The sequence below is a fragment of the Echiichthys vipera genome, assembly GCF_963691815.1.
Source record: "Echiichthys vipera genome assembly, chromosome: 13".
NCBI lineage: Eukaryota > Metazoa > Chordata > Actinopteri > Perciformes > Trachinidae > Echiichthys > Echiichthys vipera.
The window spans coordinates 24,342,596-24,357,234 of NC_139838.1; positions in this window are offsets into that span (position 1 = coordinate 24,342,596).

The window sequence follows — 14,639 nt, forward strand, 5'->3', positions numbered from 1 at the left end:
TCGAACCAGCCAGGTGGTGAACAGCGAGGCCGGATGCTCTGTGATTACAGAAAGCTTTGTCTTTGTGTGTGAAACCTCAGGTTTGGCAGGTTATCAACTGTGAATAGCAGAGACTTGACAGGTCGGAGTGCGGGGGCGGGGTGGGGGTGGGGGGTGCGGGGGCAGTCTCAAGGAGAAATCAGTTGCGTCACAAAGCAAACAACCTGCACAGAAAACATCTGCTATGATTATTTCCATAAACTAGATGCAGAGACATGTAGTCACATCGTCATGACGACACCGAAGTCGTGCCTTGTTCAGTGACTAATGTGCAGGTGGAAACTTTTTGCCCAGGTGACAACGAAGTTCCTCACGGTCGAGCGTGAGAACACTTCAAATTAGTGTTTCAAAAGAATGTGCTCTTTAAAATCACTCATTATATTCAAGATTCAAGAAATCTTTAGTACCCCCTGGAGTGATTAAAGGTACGGTGCGTAGAGCAGACTTTGCAACAGTGACAAAATAGAAAGAAAAGTGAGGAAGAATAAACAGATCAATAACAAATACATGTTAAACAGGTGCGGTAGATTGATACCTAGGGCAAATGTGATAAAATATGTATGTTGCAAAGTCAGCGTTATGTGGAGAAAGCTGATTCATGGGCCATGATTGTGGGTTTAAATGAAATAAAATAGACCTTTTATTGTACATGGTTCGACATATCCAGGGTGTCCACTGGCTCTTAAAAAGTATTATAAGTTGATAGATCAGTTGAGCATTAAGGCTCTTAAAAAGTGTTATTAACTCTTAATTTTGTATCTTCAGAATGTATATTTGTCCGACGAAGTTGTAGCTAAAGCTAAAAGTCATTGCATGGGCACATAGTCGGATTCTGCGTGGGTTCATCTCATCTCATCTTCAGCCTCTTATCCGGGGTCAGGTCGTGGGGGCAGCAGCTTAAGCAGGGGACCCCAAACTTCCCTTTCCCGGGCCACATTAACCAGCTCTAACTGGGGGATCCTGAGGCGTTCCCAGGCCAGTGTGGAGATATAATCTCTCCACCTGGTCCTGTGTCTTCCCCAAGGCCTCCTCCCAGCTGGACGTGCCTGGAACACCTCCCTAGGGAGGCGCCCAGGGTTCATCCTTACTAGATGATCCTGAACCACCTCAACTGGCTCCTTTCAACGCAAAGGAGCAGCAGCTCTACTCCGAGTTCCTCACGGATGCTGAACTTCTCCCCCTCTCTCCTGAGAAAACCCATTTTGGCCGCTTGTACCCGTGACCTCGTTCTTTCTGTCCTGACCCAGCTTTCATGACCACAGGTGAGGGTAGAAACGAAGACTGACCGGTAGATCGAGAGCTTTGCCTTCCAGCTCAGCTCTCTTTTCGTTACAACGGTGCGGTAGAGCGACAGCAACGTTAGGCTATTTCTCTCTCAGTTCTTTAGTAAAATCAAGTAACATCATGACCCCATAGGTCAGGGGTGGGCAATTCCAGTCCTGGAGGGCCACTGCCCTGCAAGTTTTAGGTTTCTCTCTGCTCCAACACACCTGATTCACACCTGATCCTAATGATGATTTGCTCGTTATCAAGCAGCTGAAGCTTGTCACAGTTTTGATTAGTGTCCGACTCAGGTGTGTTTCGAGCAGGGAGAAACCTAAAACATGCAGGACAGCGGCCCTCCAGGATGAGAACTGCCCACCCCTGCCATAGGCATCCAGGAAATGAGTCTGCAAATACAGGTGTTTTTTTTCTTTTACATTGCTTAAACAGAAAATATTGCTTTTTAGAGCTTTTTTACTCCCTAGAACAGCTGAAGAGTGACAGGAAAGGGCGGGAGAGGATGATACCGTGCAGAAAAGGGCTGCAGGTCAGATTCAAACCGGGTCGCTGCCAAAGAGGAGTTTAAACCGGCCGCACACTCTGAGCTTCAGGCAACACAAAAGCACTTTTCTCACAAAGTGGTGCAACAGCCACTTTACAGAGTTTTACAACACTTGTCGAGCAGTAAGTAAAAGTAATACTGATCACAACCTTTTGGTTATCTGAGGAATTCTTCTAACAACGAAACAGACACTAAAACCGTGTGTTTTCCCTGTGGGAGGATTCGAGTAAGTTACACGACCTAATACCCAGTGAAGCCAACACATTTTAGTTTTCTGCATGTGACCTTCCTTCTCACATTTATCTCTCACCATCATCCGACTCAAAACGCTGCAATCAAAGAAGGGCGCGGTAGCCACAAGCTGCTGGAAAAGGGAGAAAATTAGCGGATGGGGGATGTTTTGATTACATGCAGGAACACACCTTAGAGACTTGGACCCTGATAAACACATTTTTAAAGGTTAGCAGGACAGGTCCGACTCTGTCGTGGTGGTTTGAGCAAGTAAAATGAAAGGATGATGAGGCTGGCTTTGTCTGACTAAATGTTTAATGTTGGCAAAAGCTGCTAGAGATGAGAACAAACTTGCAATAATGAACTGGGATGGTTTAAATGATGACCTCATGCCACTTTTGTGGTTTAATTCCCAGCCAGAGTCAGGAAACCACACCGCCTCAGCATATTTGACTTTGCCACTTAACTTAAACACCAGCAGCACATTATGTTGGCAGTGTTAGTTGCAGGTTGGCATGGTTACGATTCAATGTGGTCAAAATAATCTGAGTATTAGACTTTGTCAGGTAACAAACAAACATATTGAAGGTCACAGTAGAAGAGACACATGTGCTCGCACCACTTTGGTCAAAATGTTAATTCCCTAAATACTTTGTGTTTTGTCCTGCTTTCACAATCTCATCTCATCTTCAACCGCTTATCCGGGGTCGGGCCGCGGGTGCAGCAGCTCTAGCATTCACAATTTTAAGTAATTTTTCAGGAGAGTTGGCAAGCCTGATGTGTGTCTTCTGACATTGTCATATTAACTTTAAGAGGTGATCGATAATGTGTCGGTGTTGTGTTGACAGTTTTTCTCCTGACTTAAACGTCCAAATAAAAAAAAATCAGTTACTGCAGGTTCAAAGTATGAAAGTAAAACAAAACAAAAAAATCACGTTGTATAAAGTATTTTATATAAATATATCATTGAGGCATTAAGCAGACGTTATACGTTGAAGCTAAATAACAACTTCATCTTCATCTTCATTCATCTTTGACCGCTTGTCCCTGTCGGGATCGCAGGGGGGCTGGAGCTGATCCCAGCTGACATCGGGCGTGAGGCGGGGTCCACCCTGGACAGGACGCCAGTCTATCACAGGACACATAGAGACGAACAGAGACAGACAACCATTCACACCTACGGGTGATTTAGAGTCATCAATGAACCCAACACCTGCACGTCTTTGGACTGTGGGAGGAAACCGGAGAACCCGGAGAAAACCCACGCAGACACGGGGAGATCATGCAACACAACTATGTACAACAACATGTAACAACAACGAGTTATAACACAACTTCATACACTTTTATTATGTTGGGTAGTTTATTTGTTACAATGCATCTTGAATTAAAAACCATGTTAAGTATGTTAAATGTTTATGCAAAGTAACAACAGCAGTCAGATAAAAGTGCAATATTTCCCTCTGAAATGTTGAAATGTGGAGTAAAAGCATAAAGTAGCACGTCATTGAAATACTGAAGTAAAGTACAAGGATCATCCCACCTCAGGGCTCGACTTACTGCACGTCAGAGTTAATGTCTGTTTCTGTTTCATTCTCATTCGTAATCCTACTGAACACTTTTACTGAGCCAGAGTTTGTTGTCCCTCATTAAATGATGCTCAAACCGTCATGAACCACACAGTCTGCTGTTTTGCACTTTCACACAAAGAGCCACATGCTGTATATTTATGGATTTATTTGCTCTTGTGGTGAGCCGCAGACACTGTATGCTTACGGGGTTTTATAGCAATAGTTTGATATTACACAATCACTGCCCTTCTAAACAAACCTGAATAGAGGGATGGCAATGTGGTGGCCCTTGCAGATGAACAATTTGTTTTTCACATTAATAGTTTACTTGCCAAACACCCTGCGTACTTTTTTGGGGTTCAGACTGGAAGCTGCACTAACCCGACCTACTTTCGTCCGCAGTGTTGGCAGATGTGAAAATGGGCAGAGCTGTTCAGTGTCATGATGAGAGAAACAGCTTCTTTTTCTTTCTTTCCTTTTTTAAGTTTCATATTCTGCTGAAGATACAATTTAAGATTAGTTTAATTACTGTTATATCATTTATAGACACAGGAACTCCCTATGCACAACCCTCCTCGTATGTCTGTCATTGCCCACTTATGAGCAGACGTTCTCTTCTTCTCGGTCACACTAAACTCCCGCAGGATGTTGCTCAGTCTGAAACCAATGCACCGGGCCAGGAATGTTTTTCCATTGTCCCGTCTTGCCAGCACCACGCCCAGCCGCCTCTGCTCTGAGAGCCCCTGACTGCCTCACCTCACCTCATTGATATCTGTCCACTGTTCTTTAGAGGCATCAAGCTGTAAATTGCCGAGATTATTTGCTTTTGTTCAGATTATTTTGAATCATGAAAACTCTCTTTATTGACAACAAACTTTCCTTAAATAAACTCTGTATTGCTTGCATGTAAACCCCGTCTCTTACCTAATCCTGTCACTTTAATTCCTAATCTGAAACACTGAAAGAAGTGAGAATAAAGTCGAGATCTGGCTGCAAATCCCCCCACACACACACACACAAACACACACACACACAACTCTCATGAAGGTTGCAAAAACCACACACATTCTCAGTACATGCACATATCCTCTAGCCTCCTCTGTACCTCAGGTCTCGCTCCCCGGCCATGTTTCTGCAGTGACAGCTAGTGTTGGTGTAGGTGTGAGTCTGTGTGTCTGTGTGTCTGTGTGTCAGCGTGACTGTGTGTGTTTATGTGAATGTGTGAATGAACGTATATACATTTGTGTGTGTCTCTGTGCATGACTGTGGGAGGGTTGGGTTCTTTTAACTTTCTTCTCCTGATTTTATTTGATGTTTCTCTTCTTCTGTACATCTCTGTAATTTGGCACTTTGCGATACTTTTCTGTATGAAAAGCGCCGTATAAATAAAGGTTGATTTGATTTGATTTGATATGTCAATTTTACCACACTTAAGCCCTATTCGGGTGGGATTAGTTTAATGTGGGGACGTGGGGTACGGTCATTTCTACCAGAGGTTTTAGTCCTGTCTGAATGTCTGTGAAAATACGACGAGTTTCACCTTCTGTGAAAAACTACCTCAGGTAAAACTAGTCCCGTCTAAATACGACCCTCTGTAAAACATGTGTATCCCGTCAAATCCTGTTAATACTTGGTTTCTACATTTTCTTTTAGCATGGAGGCGCTTTAGATCATCGGTTCTGTCCTTTAATTTCATGTTGACTTAATTTTGTGATATCAGGAATCTACGAAGCACGCACATGGAGACAGGGAGGTGACGCAGTGTGTTAATTGAGTAACCCCTCCCACTCCTGGTATGATACAGGGATTTCTTAATCCTCTGTGAATTGGACATTTATATTACAGACGTCCTGAGGTAAAACTATTTCACCGCACGTCTGCAGGTGATTTTCAGTTTCCCCTGAGGTGTACAAAATACTGTGCTTTAATCCCAGAACAATCCTCATCTGTTGACTGTTGAAACTGAATTAATCCCTTCTCAAACGTGGTATCTTCTGCATTCCTGGATCACACTGGACAGGTTTTTATCAGCACGTTATCTCAGACACTCCCAGCTTTTACTTTGCGTGCATCAGTAGAGAACAAAAGTCCTGACAGCTTCCCTGCCGTCTGAGCAGCCTGACCACCTCGGAGCTGTTTTCTCACGAATTTCTCACGAATTTACTGCCAGTATAATAATAGTTACCCTTATTTCCTTATGTGTATTCCAATTGCATATCTTTATTTGAGTTTGATTTAAAAGAAACACTTTGGGTATTTACATTTAACAGCCAGAATGAGCACTTTCACCTGTGAAACTCTCAGACTATCAACGTTAAAAGGGTCTTTGAAATGCAAAATCAAAGCGTTACAGGGAGAGTGTGCATCTGTCATCATAGATGCATGCAGAGCTGCTACCAAGTAAGATAAAGTGAAAGTGCTCCCACATTAGGTGTCTTCAAACAAGCCAAAAGAGATTATGCATGTATTGTCAGGTAGGTTCTGTGGAAGACGCAACTTGATCCTGCTGCGTAATCTGTTTTCTTGTGTATCACTTTCTTTTTCAAGGGGAAATTCACAGGAAACTTTGTAAAGCTGGCACTGAAGTGGGCAGAGTCTTGAACAATAATGGTTTGTTGTGTTTTGTTGTGGATGTTACCAATAGAACCACTCCCGTCCCGTTGTTTGGCTACCCGTCGGATCTGATACTAAAAGGTGGAACTAGAATCAATGCAGTTCGTTGATCGGTGCAGACGTTCCTCTGCATCATTGCTGAGGAAATACAGTGAGAGCTGTATCGAGCAGTGAGGGATGAAAGGTTGTTTTTTTCTCATTGCATGGCCGTCCACATCCTCCAACACATGTCCGTTTTGCAGTGCGTAGATGTAAAAAATAGGCTGCGGTCGAAATGCTAAACAGACGTATTGTTTAGGTACCTGTCCGCACAGATTACGTCCCGTTCTAACTATACCAGAACTGAAACACGGCTTTGGAACCTGGAGCCTCCTTTTTTAGGAGGTTTAAGCCAATCAGACTTGCTGATTTTGGAGAAATTAACATTAACAGCGACTGTGGCTCAGTGACAGAGTGGGTCGTCCTCCATTCGAGAGATTGTGGTTCGATCCCCACCTCCCCCGGTCCACATGTCGAAGTGTCCTTGGGCAAGACACTGAACCCCGAATTGCTCCTCGTGCTGCACATGGGTGTGTGAATGTGGTGTGAATGGTTAGATTAGATGGTCTGTAGATGTCCACTGCTGTCTGTGTGAATGTCTGTGTGAACGGGTGAATGTGACAGACACTGTGAAAGCGCCTTGAGTACTCAGAAGACTAGATACGCGCTATATAAGTCCAAGTCCAAGTCCAACATAAACGTGCTGTTACTGTTAGCATGCACATTTCCATCATAACTACAAGACACTCTCAAGTTACAGTCTCATTCCTGCCAACAGATACAAACAGTTGCCCAAGTGTTTAGGCGGATTAAGAAAGCAGAAACAATCAAAATAGTCTCTGTGTGCAGGACGTTTTTTTAATTATTGTTGTAACCACATCAGCTCATCACCTTGTCATCACCACTCACTCACTGACAGTTTTGCACTTGTATTAGCATGCTTCTTTTAGGCGTGTATCTAAAGGTCATTTTGAAGCATTCGGGTGAAATGTCGAGCACAGTTCCATGGACTTTTACAAGCTGCAAACTGCAGTGCATGATAGGAGTGGTCTGAGGAATCCTCCTGAGGCAACCTCGCCTTTCACAGCAGCCACTGACCTCTGTTAACTGTGCTACAGTACCTCAAGACTTTTGGCAGCGGTGGAAAGTACACTCACCCAAGAGCTCTCCCTAATTTGATGTGCTCGAGTATTTGTAATTGCTGCTTTTTTATACCTTTACCCCACGACAGTTCAGCTGCTTCTAGTTAGTTTTTATTCTGTGCACATAATTACATAGATTCTCTTTGGCATGTGGTGTTTTTTCCATTCTCATCACATGTTAAAGCATTCACTTTTAATAATCCAAGGATATAACAATGGCCGGCCATTTTCCTGCACAATGCGTTCTTTTACTTTTAACGTATTTTGCTGGCGAAACTAAAGGAAAGCAAAAAAATCTGGATCGTTCCTCCAGCGCTTGTGTTTGGCCTTGAAAGACTTTATGGGTAGACGGGAGCTTGTGAGGACTGGAGCTGTGCCTGGCTCACCCTGCTCACCAGCAGAGATAGCCAAGTATTTTGGGAGTATAACAGAAGCTCCAGCCATCTGTAAAATCAAAAACAGCTCTTCTAAGCTGCTTGTGTGTTCACCAGTACAGACTTACATAACTGACTGACATGGGAGCCTCTCTGAAGTTATGGATTTACTCAGAACAGCCAGACAAGCATCTCTGTAGCTGAGTATTGGGTTTCAATCAGCTCTGCATACAGAAAACCCACGCATATAGACTTGTGTCTGCACGTCTTTACCAGTTTTATTCAATTAAAATCTGGAAATCTTCTGCACAATATCAAATCCAATTATAGCCGCGTTTTGGCCTGTCTGAGGCCGTATGGTCTACACTGATCCCCTGGGTGTGCAGATGTTCGTTAGAAGTGGATCAAGAATATTATCAGAGCCTGTGAATGTTCTCATTTGTCCAGGTCATTGTTACCCCCAAAGCAATTTCAGTCAAAAGCAACTGGACTGGTTGTTTGTCTAGGAAGACGTTTCACCTCTCATCCAAGAGGCTTCATCAGTTCATGTACGCATCTGACCAGGCTGGGACTGTTCCCAACATCCCGCTCAGTTCTGGTTCACACTCGTCATTTCACAGTGAACAGTGCGCGGCTGCCAAGCATAAATCAATGAAAAAATAAAGTCAGCTAAGCTAACACTGCTTAGCTAGCTCACGTTAGACGCCTCTATCAAGGCTGCAGTGGTCGCACAGTAAATTAACTCAGTGGGGTGTTATTGTGAAATATAACGTAAGTTGCTCTAACTAGGGCAACCCAATGACCACAATGTAAACGTCAAGTTCATCAGTGAAGGAGGTCAATAATTACAAGCTCTCTTGGTAAAGGATTATGTCGTTTAAGGTGTCCCCAGATTTCTGAGACAAAATCTGGGGACACCTTCGATTGAGAGGCGTGAAAACCTCCAAACATGTGTTTTTGTCTTTGAAAAGCAGGGACACTGCCTTTGCCATTCAAGAAGCAGTTGCTCTCACCCTCATTTCTCCTAAATTGCAAAGGAATTGATTAAAAATGAGCTTTTTTCCTCTGATCAAAGTTGCAGAAATCAAGAATTATAGCCGTGATTTGGCCATGACTGATTTTCAAGATTGTACTGCTCGTAAAAGACGACCACTATGGTTAAGTTTTACTGATTTAAATCTTTCCCCTCCAGGATGTCAGACATGTGCAATATGATATATAACATATTAAATTACACCTGGAATCTGGGCTGGACTGAATGTAACTGTTGTCGGAGATGGTGGCAATCTGTACAAGGTCATACGTGAAAGTCAGACATTTGGCGTAGTGTGTCTTGAGGATCCTTGTCTTTGCGATCTTTTCACTCAAAATACCAAGTTTTAAAAAGCGTACTATACCAACTACTGACAGCGATGACAGAGATCCTCTCATTATATACTTGAAGGTGGGTATAGAGGCAGTTGAGGGTGGAGTTGATGCTTTCATCACCTGCTTCACTGGAACAGTGTTGACTTGCTATACGTTGTGTTTAGTCCGTGCTGACTGATCGGAGTTCTTTTCTTTGTCGTCTTAATGTTTTCTTCTGTTCTAATCCCCACAGTTTTTGACTTATCCAAGGAAGTTTCTGAACATTTCTAAGCTGCAAACAAAGGTGTGTCTGTGATGTGTCCAAGCAGATCCCCCCCCCCCCCCAAAAAAACGTTGTTTCTTCATGAATCAAACGACAAACTTCACTGAAAGGAAAAGTTTGAGCTGTGAATGAGATGAAAGGTAACGGAATTATTTACTAGATGCACAAAACTTTCTGCTGACATTCACGACAAAACTATGTATACACTGTATTGATGTGATGGCCTGGCCAGGAGGTACGTCATTACAGGACATTAAAACGTAGATAAAGCTAATGTGGTGAATCAACATTATACAGTAAATACTACAGAGATCCATGAACGTTGTTCTAGAGAAGCATGTTCCAAAGCAGGTGCAGAAACGTTCAATTCAATTTTATTTATAATAATAATAAGTATTTTTAACAGAAGTTAACTCCCTTTTCATTAAGAGTAGATCAAGACCACACTATGATTTACAGAGACCCAACAATTCCCCCATGAGCATTTACACTTGGTTCAACAGTGGCGAGGAAAAACGTCCTTTTAACATAAAAGGACGTTTTTAATCACATAAATCCTATTTTTAACAGCTGTGTTTACAATACCTATCTTTTCCTTCTATTACTTAATTCTTATCCTATTTTAAATCAAATCAGCTTTATTTATATAGCACCTTTCATGTGTGTGAAAATGCAGCCCAAAGTGCTTTACATTAAAATAACATGAAACAAACCCCCTTGACATCCTCACACACACACACACACACACACACACACACACACACACACACACACACACACACACACACACACACACACACACACACACACACACACACACACACTCACACTACACCGATACACAACCCACCCCCAAGGAAACACCATCCTAAGGGGGCCATCTCCACCAAGAGCTGTCCAAGCCCACGACTACAGGGGACGCCGCCACAGAGACCACCCCGACCCAGACGGATAGGGACCCATACCACAGCCATAAAGACCTGGGTCAGGACTCTCCAACTATCTAGGCCTGGAGAGCCCCAGGACGGCACCCCCGCAGGCCTGGAGACCCCCAGGACGGCACCCCCGCAGGCCTGGAGACTCCCAGGACGGCACCCCCGCAGGCCGGCCAGACAGAGCTCTGGAAGTGGAGGGCCCCCATGAGCAGAACAATGGAGCTGGAAACTCAGAGACAATAAATGAAATAGATACTAAAAGATAACTAATTTTAATATGAATTACTGAGAGCAAAACAAAAATAATTAAGTAAATGAATAATAAAACTATTAAGAGAAAATTAAAAGACAAGGGGAAATGACACTACAGGATAAATGAGTAATACTAAAAGAGTCAAAGAGGACTCAGTTAAAAACTTAATTAAAAAGGTGAGTCTTGAGCCTGAGGCCCTCCGGCAGGCTGCTCCACAGGCGAGGACCTTGGTGATAAAATGAGGCTTCACCAAAGGTTTTGCTTCTCACATTGGGAACAGATAAAAGACCCGTACTGGAGGACCTCAGGGTCCACGAGGGCCGATACGGTAAAAGCAGGTCAGACGGATAAGACTGCCCAAGGCTGTTGAGACACTTAAAACTAATAAAAGAACCTTAAAATCTTTTCATCATCATTTCTATTGTTCATCATCTCATCTCAGCTCATCTCATCTCATCTCATCTTCAGCCTCTTATCCGGGGTCGGGTCGCGGGGGCAGCAGCTTTAGCAGGGGACCCCAAACTTCCCTTTCCCGGGCCACATTAACCAGCTCTAACTGGAGGATCCAGAGGCGTTCCCAGGCCAGTGTGGAGATATAATCTCTCCACCTGGTCCTGGGTCTTCCCCGAGGCCTCCTTGCAGCTGGACGTGCCTTGCAGCTGGACGTGCCTGGAACACCTCCCTAGGGAGGCGCCCAGGGTTCATCCTTACTAGATGCCCGAACCACCTCAGCTGGCTCCTTTCAACGCAAAGGAGCAGCGGCTCTACTCCGAGTTCCTCACGGATGCTGAACTTCTCCCCCTCTCTCTAAGGGAGACTCCAGCCACCCTCCTGAGAAAACCCATTTCGGCCGCTTGTACCCGCGACCTCGTTCTTTCTGTCATGACCCAGCTTTCATGACCACAGGTGAGGGTAGGAACGAAGATTTACCGGTAGATCCAGAGCTTTGCCTTCCTCAGCTCTCTTTTGGTCACAATGGTGCGGTAGAGCGACTGCAACACCGCCCCCGCTGCTCCGATTCTCCAGCCAAACTCACGCTCCATCGTCCCCTCACTAGTGAACATGATCCCGAGGTACTTGAACTCCTTCACCTGGGGTAATTTAGTTATTGTGGAAATTTCTTTTATATTTCTATTCAAGAATGGAGCAAATGTAAGAAACCAGTGTCCTTCCTGAGCATCAGTAAAGTCTTTCTATTCCAGTTGTTGTACTCTATGTTTTGATCGACCTGACTCTGCTTTTCCTCGTAGCTGTTCCCACTGATGATGTTCCTGAACGCTACAAAGATGTCTCACTGTGGCTGAAACCCCCCCAGGGACGGACGTAGGGTGAGAGAGGCAAAAAGAGAGGAAGGGGGGATTCGTGTGGTCGAAGTATTCTCAGGAATTCACACGGACTCACACAATCCTCACGTCCCGGCAGCTGCACTTCAGTGAACTCCAGGAAGATGCTGATGCCAACATTAATCAGTCTGATGGAAATGCCACCAGCACGGAGAAGGCAGAGGGGTGTGGCGTCGCACCGTACGCCTCCTCCTGGAATCCTTCATGAGCCTCCAACACCCCAGTGACAAATATCCGCAATGAACCAGCACGGGGTCAGTGAGATGTGTTCTGCGCGGTGTATCACCTGATCTAAAGCCTCATTTAGGTTTACGTTGATTGAAATTACCCATCCATCTTCGACCTCTTATCCCTGTCGGGGTCGCGGGGGGCTTGAGCTGATCCCAGCTGACATCGGGCGTGAGGCGGGGTCCACCCTGGACAGGACGCCAGTCTATCACAGGACACATAGAGACGAACAGAGACAGACAACCATTCACACCTACGGGCAATTTTAGAGTCATCAATGAATCTAACACGTGCACGTCTTTGGATCGTAGGAGGAACCCGGAGAAAACCCACGCAGACACGTGGAGAACATGCAAACTCCACACAGAAGGGCCCCAGCCGGGATTCGAACCAGGAACCACCATATCACCGTGCCGCCAAGTAAAAGTACCCTACATGGAAAATCATATGTCAGTAAAAGTGCAGTGTTATCAGTGTTATATTTGATATTTCAAGTATCAAAAGTAAAAGCACTCCTGCATAAAACTGAGCCAGTGACTCATATCATTAGATATTTCATCATTAAGTCGTCATCATTGAAGTAGTAGAGAGATTATACTGCTACATACATTTAATCTGGGCTTTTTGTGGAATATTAGAGCCTCAGATGTGTTTGAATTAAACATTTGAAGAGTTTAGGAGGGAAATGTGTCTTTGGTGGAACGGCTGAAAACACATGGTCATAAGCAAAAAGGGTTAGGAGCCACTTTTCTAAAATGATCATATATTCTTAATGTATTTTAAGCTTTAAAAATAATCTAATAACTAAATGTAGTCGGGTAAAAGTATGAAGTAGGATAAAAAAAGGAAATACTCAGGTAAAGTAGAAAAAGCCTTAAACTGCACTTCAGTACTTGCATCATTTCCTGTCTTTAATTATGCCGCCGTCAGGTGTTAAAAGGAATAATCAGGTGGTTAATCGGGTAAAATATTGTTTAAACAAAAATGAAAAACAGGTTAAAGTGAAATAAATAGTTGGGAACTATAAAAGAACAGAGCTAATTTATGTCACAGATTTATTTTGATATGTTCACAATAGTTTTTCTGTCTTTTAATTCAATATTTGATATAAAAATATGGAATTCCTGGCCGATAAAATGCAATAATCTTATATTATTAATAATCCAAAAACTCAACCACAAAACAATAATGTGTCAGGCACCGTTCAACCAAGTTATACCTGCCCTAAAATGTCACTTATAATAAATAGAATGAAATATAAAGATATTTTTCCAAATATGTGGTTTCACTGCCTGACTTTTTTTGAGTGTGAGGTTGAAATTAGTCAAAAAATGACTTTAAAAACTTTGAAATGATGTTTTACAAAAAAAACATTGTTAAAACATTAATTAATTCATTAATTCATTCATTCAAAACGCATTGTTCTGACTTTAAAAATATGATTTCTAATAAAATACCTTTTTAAAAGCTTTATTCGTCATTGACCTGTATTTAGTTACATTACAGGCTTTGGTAAGTTTCTTCCAGCTGTTTTTAGATCTGATTTGATTTGTTGGACCTTCTGGACTTTGAATGACGTCTCAAATGTTTAAAGTTACTTAAAGTTATTGTCTCGTGTGCAGACGGAGCGGTGCGGACGGGAGGAAGGACTGTGAGCTGACGGCCCAGTGAAGGTATTAGACACAGGGACTCAGTGTGTGTGCCTGCCCCCCCCTGGTGGACTTTATTACAAAACACACTCGTTAGCACTGGGATTAATACAGAATGGTTTTGTATGTAATGTTTTATATAATGTTTTGCTTCTTTGTAAAGAAAATAATGGAGATGGGAGGTCACTACAAAACAAAATTTGTGAAACTTGTGATAAAAAAAAAAAGATGGATATAAAAAGATAAACCAACCAACTTTATTTGTTCTTCGTAGAGACGCAAAAATGGCGTGTAACCTGTGTAAGTACACTGAACAGATGTACTTTACACTGCTGATTTATAAACACATTCGTAAGTACTTTGCACTTATTAACTAAAAAATTAGATTTGCAACTGAATTTATTACCAATCGTAAAACTAGACATTAGATCAGATTATTTTATTAACAATGCAGAGCCCTTATATGCATATATGACACCCAACGGTGTGCAGAAACATTAATGCAACATGTAAAGGACTGTTTCGATCTGTGTGTCTGGTACAAAACAAGAAAAACAAGCAGGTTTGCCAACAAACAAACAAACAAACAAAAAAAAAAACCCAGTTCCTTATCCTCCTGTCATCTTTCTCACAGCGCGTTAAAGCTTCTCTTCTGTGTCTGACTCAGGGTGCTGCTGTGACGGAGGAGGCCCTGGGTGCTGCTGTGACAGCGGAGGCCCCAGGTGCTGCTGTGATGGCGAACGCCCTGGGTGCTGCTGGGACAGAGG